The sequence below is a fragment of the Schistocerca nitens genome, chromosome 1 (assembly GCF_023898315.1).
Source record: "Schistocerca nitens isolate TAMUIC-IGC-003100 chromosome 1, iqSchNite1.1, whole genome shotgun sequence".
Classification (NCBI taxonomy): Eukaryota; Metazoa; Arthropoda; class Insecta; order Orthoptera; family Acrididae; genus Schistocerca; species Schistocerca nitens.
Window position 1 is genome coordinate 1,016,210,915 of NC_064614.1, and position 11,135 is coordinate 1,016,222,049.

General features: G+C 46.3%; 1 non-coding gene across 1 annotated transcript; it reads left to right on the forward strand.

Moving 5' to 3' along the window:
* The first annotated feature begins 5,147 nt into the window (after positions 1-5,147).
* Positions 5,148-5,222, forward strand: Trnat-ugu (transfer RNA threonine (anticodon UGU)). Its single transcript has one exon. It is a non-coding gene; the product is annotated as a tRNA-Thr (tRNA).
* Positions 5,223-11,135: the final 5,913 nt, after the last annotated feature.

Sequence of the window (11,135 nt, forward strand, 5' to 3'; positions counted from 1 at the left end):
AGATAGCGTGATGCAGTAATCGTTTCGGATCTGAAAAATGGGCCAATGGTTCCTTTGGAAGAAATGGCGGCCCAGACCAGTACTTTTTGAGGATGCAGGGACGATGGGACTGCAACATGGGGCTTTTCGGTTCCCCATATGCGCCAGTTCTGTTTATTGACGAAGCCGTCCAGGTAAAAATAAGCTTCGTCAGTAAACCAAATGCTGCCCACATGCATATCGCCGTCATCAATCCTGTGCACTATATCGTTAGCGAATGTCTCTCGTGCAGCAATGGTAGCGGCGCTGAGGGGTTGCCACGTTTGAATTTTGTATGGATAGAGGTGTAAACTCTGGCGCATGAGACGATACGTGGACGTTGGCGTCATTTGGACCGCAGCTGCAACACGGCGAACGGAAACCCGAGGCCGCTGTTGGATCACCTGCTGCACTAGCTGCGCTTGCCCTCTGTGGTTGCCGTACGCGGTCGCCCTACCTTTCCAGCACGTTCATCCGTCACGTTCCCAGTCCGTTGAAATTTTTCAAACAGATCCTTTATTGTATCGCTTTTCGGTCCTTTGGTTACATTAAACCTCCGTTGAAAACTTCGTCTTGTTGCAACAACACTGTGTTCTAGGCGGTGGAATTCCAACACCAGAAAAATCCTCTGTTCTAAGGAATAAACCATGTTGTCTACAGCACACTTGCACGTTGTGAACAGCACACGCTTACAGCAGAAAGACGACGTACTGAATGGCGCACCCACAGACTGCGTTGTCTTCTATATCTTTCACATCACTTGCAGCGCCATCTGTTGTTGAAAATTGTAACTACTGTAATTTCGAAAGTTTGTCCGCCTGAAAATGTACTGTTGTCCCAAGCATATTGCAACAAACGGTGTATTTCTATCGCTGCTCGTTTAGTTTTTATTGCCGTTTCAAATATACCGGTCATTTTTGAAACACCCTGTATCAGTGCCACACTGGCGGTGAGAAACTACTAATATTTGCAGAGTGAGATTTTCAGTCTGCAGCGGTGTGTGCGCTGATATGAAACTTCCTGGCAGATTAAAACTGTGTACCGGACCGAGACTCGAACTCGTGACCTTTGCCTTTCGCGGGCAAGTGCTCTACCAACTGAGCTACCCAAGCACGACTCACGCCCCGTCCTCACAGCTTCACTTCTGCCAGTATCTCGTCTCCTACCTTCCATTCTTTACAGAAGCTCTCCTGCGAACCTTGCAGAAGTAGCACTCCTGAAAGAAAGGATATTGCGGAGACATGGCTTAGCCACAGCCTGGGGGATGTTTCCAGAATGAGATTTTCACTTTGCAGCGGAGTGTGCGCTGATATGAAACTTCCTGGCAGATTAAAACTGTGTGCCGGACCGAGACTCCAACTCGGGACCAGAATATTTTGCAGAATTCTTATAATTATAGCTTGCACCTGTAGGTTTTGCTGTCTTCACACCCCGCCCCTTATTGTTGTATCGAATTAGTTAACGCCGGCAGTTAGGCAGTCAAATGAACCGATTTGCAAAGCGGGCTGCTGTCACGGCTTCCGGACAATGAGTGTAGACGAATTTTCACACTTGTGTAGTCGTTTGCTGCTTCACAAACGATGGTACTTATGAACAACACTGCAAGTCCTACCATTCTCCGTGTTGGAAAAAGAAACTGCGGGAAATATTCATTTCTTGTTGTTTTTTTCTGACTACGACATTAATTTAAATAACCATACATTAAAGTATTTCATTCTGAAAGAAATGTTGATAGTGAAAAGGTTAAAAGGAGGACAAACAGGCTGAACCTTAATTCTGAGGAAAAATCATAACTTAAGATAACTTGCATGTTGCCAAGTTTTTCTTTGAAAGCTTACTACAGATGTAACAACCACTCCATCATGCATGGAGTATGCAGACAGAAACGCACGCTCTCGAGGAAGGTTTTCGCATTGTGAAGCCTTAAGATTGTAAATTTTGGCGACTGGGGGGCCGCGATGTTGTTATTATGGTAGGTAGGTAGTCGCCGAGCGGCTGCCTGCGGGAGTCGATAGAAGCCGTGAGGAGGGAGAGGGGCGAGGGGTAGCGGCGGGGGAGGGGTGAGCTGCAGAGCGTGGAGTCCCAGTTGGCGATGCGCCAGGCCGGGACACTGGAGGCCGGGGCTGGAGCTGGAGTCTGGAGGGCCTGGACAATGCGGCGCAACGAGGGCGCTGCTCGGCCAGGAGGAGGTGCCGGCACAAAGGACCGGGGCTGGGCTACGCGGCGCAACCGGAACTGGGCCGAGGCGCGAGAGTGCAGCCCCCGCCACGCCTCCACAGGTACCACGCAAAGTGCAACAGTCCGAGCAAACGGCGGCGGGGCGTGTCCAACTGAGACACAGCGTGGAGTGCACGCGCGCAACCGGAAATATCACCGTCTAGGAGTTCTACGAAGTAGGGAACAGCTCCGTACACAAGCTCACCAGATGAAAAATCAGTAAAGAGCACACTTATCATATTGTAGTGCTGTTGATGATGCAGAAGGCCCGCGGCCTTAGTGTAGTGGTAAAACCTGTTTCCGTCAGATCACTGAACTTAAGCGCTGTCTTTGCTGGCTAGCAGTTGGGTGGGTGACTGACTGGGTCTGCAGAGTGCTGTTGACAAGCAGGATGCACTCAGCCCTTGTGAGTTACATTGAGTTTTCCTGACCATGCTGACGTAAATCGATCTAGTTTTATTTATCTGAATCCAAAAAACACTAAAAATATTTAATAAAAACCAAAATCTAATATTAATTACAGAGAATTTCACACTATGTGAGTCCAATGTTGAGCAATCAGAATACCCCGACATTCGCTGCAAATATGTTACAGGGTTCGTTCAGGTTGCTGCAGACTGTTCATCGTAGTGTCTTGCCCAACATTCAGAAATTTCATCATCGGTCCACTTCTTTACAGTAATCTTCCACCTCGTCACCCCTGTTCTCAACCTGTTGAAGGTCTTCCAAGACGCGTATTGGAGATGGCAGCATGATTGTAGCTTCTCTTTTGGTGGCCATAATCCCCTAAGAGATTTCGTTCAACACAGCCCAGCGTGACGGGCTTCTGCTGAACTTTGAATTGGCGCTGTTGTAAGTAGGAAGCTTTTTCTGAAATTAATCCGTGATGGGCTAGGCGTGATTTGCGAACAGTGGATGCCTTGGATCTGTTTCTCGTTTCTTCTTTTCATTCTCTGTTGGTACCATATGTAAGAAGACAGGTAGCAGCAGAGAATGGAAAGGAGAAACAAGAAACAGATCCAAGGCATCCATTGTTCGGAAGTCACGCCCAACCATCACGACTGAAATTCAGAAAAATCTTCTTACTTGTAGGCCGGCCACTGTGGCCGAGCGGTTCTAGGCCATTTAGCCCGGAACCGTCCGCCTGCTACGGTCGCAGGTTCGAATCCTGCCTCGGACATGGATGTGTGTGATGTCCTTAGGTTAGTTTATTTTAGTTATTTTAACTATATATATATAATATATATATAGTTAAAATACACTCCTGGAAATGGAAAAAAGAACACATTGACACCGGTGTGTCAGACCCACCATACTTGCTCCGGACACTGCGAGAGGGCTGTACAAGCAATGATCACACGCACGGCACAGCGGACACACCAGGAACCGCGGTGTTGGCCGTCGAATGGCGCTAGCTGCGCAGCATTTGTGCACCGCCGCCGTCAGTGTCAGCCAGTTTGCCGTGGCATACGGAGCTCCATCGCAGTCTTTAACACTGGTAGCATGCCGCGACAGCGTGGACGTGAACCGTATGTGCAGTTGACGGACTTTGAGCGAGGGCGTATAGTGGGCATGCGGGAGGCCGGGTGGACGTACCGCCGAATTGCTCAACACGTGGGGCGTGAGGTCTCCACAGTACATCGATGTTGTCGCCAGTGGTCGGCGGAAGGTGCACGTGCCCGTCGACCTGGGACCGGACCGCAGCGACGCACGGATGCACGCCAGGACCGTAGGATCCTACGCAGTGCCGTAGGGGACCGCACTGCCACTTCCCAGCAAATTAGGGACACTGTTGCTCCTGGGGTATCGGCGAGGACCATTCGCAACCGTCTCCATGAAGCTGGGCTGCGGTCCCGCACACCGTTAGGCCGTCTTCCGCTCACGCCCCAACATCGTGCAGCCCGCCTCCAGTGGTGTCGCGACAGGCGTGAATGGAGGGACGAATGGAGACGTGTCGTCTTCAGCGATGAGAGTCGCTTCTGCCTTGGTGCCAATGATGGTCGTATGCGTGTTTGGCGCCGTGCAGGTGAGCGCCACAATCAGGACTGCATACGACCGAGGCACACAGGGCCAACACCCGGCATCATGGTGTGGGGAGCGATCTCCTACACTGGCCGTACACCACTGGTGATCGTCGAGGGGACACTGAATAGTGCACGGTACATCCAAACCGTCATCGAACCCATCGTTCTACCATTCCTAGACCGGCAAGGGAACTTGCTGTTCCAACAGGACAATGCACGTCCGCATGTATCCCGTGCCACCCAACGTGCTCTAGAAGGTGTAAGTCAACTACCCTGGCCAGCAATATCTCCGGATCTGTCCCCCATTGAGCATGTTTGGGACTGGATGAAGCGTCGTCTCACGCGGTCAGCACGTCCAGCACGAACGCTGGTCCAACTGAGGCGCCAGGTGGAAATGGCATGGCAAGCCGTTCCACAGGACTACATCCAGCATCTCTACGATCGTCTCCATGGGAGAATAGCAGCCCGCATTGCTGCGAAAGGTGGATATACACTGTACTAGTGCCGACATTGTGCATGCTCTGTTGCCTGTGTCTATGTGCCTGTGGTTCTGTCAGTGTGATCATGTGATGTATCTGACCCCAGGAATGTGTCAATAAAGTTTCCCCTTCCTGGGACAATGAATTCACGGTGTTCTTATTTCAATTTCCGAGAGTGTATAATATATAGTTAAAATATGGCTTCCCGGCCATTGACCTTCTTGTGCGAACGCACACGCTATGCCCGAACTCGTACGGGACTTGGTAGATTAATCTGTCACGAGTAATGAGTATGATGGGCAAACATCTATTAGGCGCACTACGAATGTAGTGGTGTGGACATATTGGGAATGTGGATCTCACGGGGAGCGTGCAAGGGATAAGTCCCTGCAGGCGCACTATCCTCTGTGCCCACGGTGGCTCAGATGGATAGAGCGTCTGCCATGTAAGCAGGAGATCCCGGGTTCGAATCCCGGTCGGGGCACACATTTTCAACATGTCCCCAATGAAGAACATCAACGCCTGTTTGCAGCTAGGGTGTCCATTTAATTATCATTTCATCTGTGAGACCTATTCACCAATGGCTTCCCTAATTCAGTATGGTGTTGACCCACCCTTAGTCTTGATGACAGCTTCGACTCTCGCAAGCATGCGTTTAATCAGGTGCTGGAAGGTTTCTTGGTGAATGGCAGCCCATTCTTCACGGGGTGCTGCACTGAGAAGAGGTCAAGATATAGATCGATGAGGCCTGGCACGAAGTCTGCGTTCCAAAACATCCCAAAGGTGTTATATAGGAGTCATCAGGTCAGGACGTGGGACAGTCCAGTCCATTACAGGGATGTTATTAGCCTGTATCCCCTCCACCACAGGCCGTGCATTATGAACAGGTGCTCGATTTTGTTGAAAGATGCAGTCGCCATCCCCCCATTGCTCTTCAACAGTGGAAAGCAAGAAGGTGCTTGAAACATCAATGTAGGCTTGTGCTGTGATAGTGCCACGCAAAACAAAAAGGGGAGCAAGCCCTCTCCAAGAAAAAAAAAACGTACAGCGTACAGACGTATGACACAAGTGACACCCAATCGCCTGACCACGTCTGAAATCCGTGAGTTCCGCAGAGCGCCCCATTCTGCCCTGTCACGATCTCTAATGACTACTGAGGTCACTGATATGGAGTACCTGGCAGTACGTGGTAGCACAATGCACCTAATATAAAAAACGTATGTTTTAATGGGTGTTCGGATACTTTTGATCACATCGGGTAGGATGAACTGCTACAGTATGATACAGAAGGTAGAACAGAAATGTGCATTGAGACGAACAGAAATTACACTTTTATTCAAAGATAGAAATTATATTGGATTCCATGCGCGATTTATTTCTTGCCTCTATTCTCAAGCGTAACGTCAAAACCGTATCTTTCGTGTCTTTTACTTTTCTAAAACTACTCTGAACATATTCTAACAGATCCTCAATTTTTCCCTGTTCTTCTGTATATTATACTTCTCAGTAACTTGTATGCATGTGATGTCAAACTTACGTGTGATAGTTATTATATGTATCTGGATTTGCTATTTTACGAATTCTGTGAGTGATATTTGTTCGGAAGGGGATACTCAATGGTGCGATGTGATGGAAGTTCTGCGCATGCGAATAAGCAACTTGCAACCCAGTATTATTGTGTTTTCACACCAGTATGTTAATCCCTAACAAACACGTGGTGAAAACAATATATCTACACACACACATTCCGAAATCCACCAAATGGTACATGGTGGAGGGTACCTTGTACCATCACTAGTCGTTCCCTTTCCTGCACCACTCGCTAGTCGAGAAAAGGAAAAACGACTGTCAGTATCACTCTGCAAGAGCCCTAATTTCTCTCATCTTGTCTTCGAGGTCGTTGCAAAAAATGTACGTTTACGGCAATAGAATCGTTCTGGAGTCAACTTCAAATGCGGTTCTAAATATTCTCGCTAGTGTTTCGCGAAAAGGACATCGTCATCTTTCCAGGAATTCCCATATGAGTCCACGATGTATCTCCGGTGATCGAACTTATCGGTGACGAATCTAGCAGCCCGCCGCTGAATCGCTTCGATGTCTTCCTTTAGTCCAACACTGTGGGATCCCAAACATTCGAGCATTACTGAGAACTGCGGACAAGCTTATTCGTCTCCAAGAAATTTGTTATATTTGAACTAAGAATGTGTTTAAGAATTCTGCAGTATGCTGCAGCTGTGTGTCCATAGATGTGTGTAAAGGCGAGAGAGAGAGAGATATAGACTGCAACCAGAGTTCTTGTATGGAGATCGTAAGTGTTGTCGTAGGTCGTGAGTTGTACAAGATGCTGGAAGACGGCTGAGTGGCTACATATGTAAATGAGATTCATGCTTATCTTTTGTTGCGTTGATTTCTTCAAGTTGTGTCGTGTATTCCAGGTACCGTTTTTCGTGCAGCTTCTGTTTTTTTGAATGTCTCTGTTGTCTCTTAGTCAAGTGAAAATGTTTTTGTGCTGGTCGACATTGGGTTTTATTTGCTGGGATGTCGATAGCGTACAACGCATCTCTTCCAGCAATGTTGTGCAATAGCATATTTTTACAGAGCAAGTTTCATATACCTCTGACCACTTGCAGGTACAAATTACAGGTGTCTTTTACCTCAGAAAGGGTTGAGGTCTTTGTAGAACGTCCATTATCGAACTTTCTTTCAGTACTGATTTCAGACATACGTTCTGAACAATTTCCGTATAGGTGTAAACGTTACTACAGGCACTAAAGGTCCTTTTACATAAATAAGATGTTACTACATCGGTGCTTAAACATGGAAATATGATTTTACCTACCATTTTGTTAACAGTATATGTAATTTAACGACAAAGCAAAATTTTTTGCAAGCTCATCAACATTACATGCTAATTACTGGTTTCTCACACCTACGGTGTATATCGTGCTGTTTAATTAATTTGACAGTATAAAATTGTAAGTCAAATTTTGATCTTCACATCGAGAGGAATCAGTAGTATATTGAATATGCTATTTACGGCGCAATATAATTCTTACTTTTTCGAATAATCCTCAATCTCTCAAGTTTCATGAATTTTTTTTTTTTTTGTTATGTCCATAGCCTGAGCTTTCTAGTGAGGTATAAATTTCAGGAAAGGTAAATATGAAATTTCGTAAATTTTGTGTTTCTCGAAATTCAGTGTTGCTTCTATGTTTGGAGCCTGGTTTGTGACAAGAAGACTGAGAGTCATTACTCTTCGCTGTTAACCCTCGCAATACCGAGTGTTAGGGTGGAGGGAGGGGGAAGAACATGATGCCTACGTTTTGAAAATACCGTAATACAGTAATTTAATTTATATTTTAAAAATCAGAAAAAGTATTGTTTGTTTTCATTAATTTTTATACCAGATTCCATATATGTTTTAAATATTTCAGTTAAACTTAACTCAAAAATTTAAGCTTCAGTAGTACATGTCAGTTCCCCGAATGAATGTCGTATTCAGTATTTCCGGATTCAGGGTCTTAGTTATGTATCAGTATCTCTTTAAGAAGTATATTAGGAGTAAAAGTCAACAACAATAAAATAAATTTGCTTTAAAGATCTTTCTTTGAGGTCATAAAGTCGGTAGCACACGGTATTCAGAGTGTTTTGATACTGCTAAGAGTGAGCTAATAGGTATTTATACATTCTTGACCGTGCTTACACACCAACACCTCTTTAAAATGCATGTTGGTTATATAATTCAGACACAATTAATGATTTTTTTTAATTTTTAGGGTGTGTATATAGTATCCCCCCTTGGTAATGGGCGTTTCGGAAAATGCCTTGGTTTTGCTAACGGTAATTAATATTATTTCAGTACATACTTTCAATCATGGTAGGAATTTTACCTTATCCACTATCACCAACTGGAAGAGATTAATTCGTCTATGACGTCAGTAAGTATATTTTATCATTCCAGGCAGTATTGAGACTGTTATTATTCTAGTTACGACTATTAATCTGTACCTCATAGGGGAAAAAAAATTTCAACTGAAGTTACTAATACCAAATCTGATGAGTTTTGATGCTCGGATACCGATCTGATTATAACGTTCAGGGACCCGTATCATGCGAAATGTGTTACAGTAACAATTGACCGATGGAATATTTGCCTAGCTCTCGTTGATTTTAACCTTCTGCCCATTGCCTCGGCAACCCGCAGCGCAACACAGTTGCTGTCGAGAGTTCAGAACCGTTGTTTGCTCCCTCGGGTTCGCGGCTCTGGTGATGGTCTTGACGAAGTTAGCCTCGTCTCTTAAAATCCTTCTTCCTGAGTCTCTCAAGTCTGTGACGCTGGCAGCTCTGTCTGCCAGAAGCACAAACGCCGCGCAAGTCCGCAAACTGTACAGCCTCCGTGCTGTGTACCTGCTTCACAGCGATATTTAGAGAGCGACTGCTATGTCACTTGGACGGAAATAAATTATTTGTGTGAGCACGTACACGGCGTCACGGCCACAGAGTTCCATTGCGTGCATTCAAAGTGCATTATGCATGCTGTAGCGAGCACCTGATGTGGGCGGCCAGTTAATGTAAACACCACTAACGCGTGGACGCCGGCATCTTGTTGTACAGCATCTCGGCAAACGGAAAGTAAACACTGTTTTCACAGAAACGCTAGCCACAGAATACAAATGATGGCTTGTGGACAGCAGAGGTAGTTATGATGACAGACAGTGGAAGTCTGTACAAAATTATTGTGTGTGCTCACTTGTGTAATAAGCATATAACGACATAACAATCCGTGTAATTTCGCAACCTAAATAAACTCAAAATCATATGTAAAAATACTCTCTGTCAGAAGGAACAGTGAGGCAAGTGTCCTGAGACTGCTGCTAAGCTCTACAAAAAGAAGATATGTACCATCAAACCGTGATACCAAAGCATCAGATTTTTTTTTCCTTTTGTAAACATACAGTTATGCACAGTCTTTCTGTGAAATCAAGTTTAGTATAACTAGAGTTATATAAAGTAGTTGCCCGCCCGGTTGGCAGTGCGGTCTAGCGCACGGCTTTCCGGGCGGGAAGGAGCGCCTGGTCCCTGGCACGAATCCGCCCGGCGGATTTGTGTCGAGGTCCGGTGAGCCGTCCAGTCTGTGGATGGTTTTTATGCGGTTTTCCATCTGCCTCGGCGAATGCGGGCTGGTTCCCCTTATTCCGCCTCAGCTACACTATGTCGGCGATTGCTGCGCAAACAAGTTCTCCACGTACGCGTACACCACCGTTACTCTAGCACGGAAACATAGGGGTTACAGTCGTCTGGTGAGAGACGTTCCCTGGGGATCCACCGGGGGCCGAACCGCACAATAACTCTGGGGTCGGTGTGGGGCGGAGGAGGGGCGAAGTGGACTGCGGTAGTCGTCGTGGGGTTGTGGACCACTGCGGCTGCGGAGGGGACGGAGCCTCTCCGTCGTTAGGTCCCCGGTTAATATAACATAACATATATAAAATAGTTAGGAAGGAATGGGAGCTTTACATATATTACTCAGAGGAGAGTTGTACTTAGTCTCAAACTGGCGACTTGCCTCAGCTTCGCGTGGCTAACAGTAATTATCTACAGCCACACTACTTGTCTGGCAAAGCAGGTATATGTCCGCAGCTCATAGCCTAGTGGTTAGCGTGGCTGCCGCTGGATCACGGGGTCCCGGTTCGAATTCCGGCCGGGTTGGGGATTTTATCTGATTGGGGTCTGCGTGTTTGTGTTGTCCTCATCATTTCATCATCATCATTCGTGATAGTGGCTACGTTGGACTGTGTAAGAAAATTGGACTGCGTCAAAATTCGGACTTTCTATGGGCGTTGATGCCCACGCAGTTGAGCGTCTCACAAACCAAACATCAGCTCAAAGCAGTTATAGACTGTGCACACAAACCTTCCTCACGATTCAGTTTATATCTTAGTGAAAACCAAATCAAAATCCCCACAGTAGTTCCTGAGATAAACCATCACACATACATAAATGCAGTGAGGGACATTAATTTATAATACATATTTGTACTACTTATACGTGGCTGCGTTTGCATATCTTTAATTTTGTTATGGTGAGTGACAGTGAGTAAGCTATTGTATGTACAATAACTCCAGCTGCCCTCACGAATATACTCATTTTAGTTGCTATTATGGCACAAATGGCTCTGAGCACTATGGGACTTAACACCTGCGGTCATCAGTCCCCTAGAACTTATAACTACTTAAACCTAACTAACCTAAGGACATCGCACACATCCATGCCCGAGGCAGGATTCGAATCTGCGACCATAGCGGTCGCGCGGTTCCAGACTGAAGCGCCTAGAACCGCTCTGCCACACCGGCCGGCTGAACTACTATATGAGCATTATTTGTAATACAAGTGAAGTAAA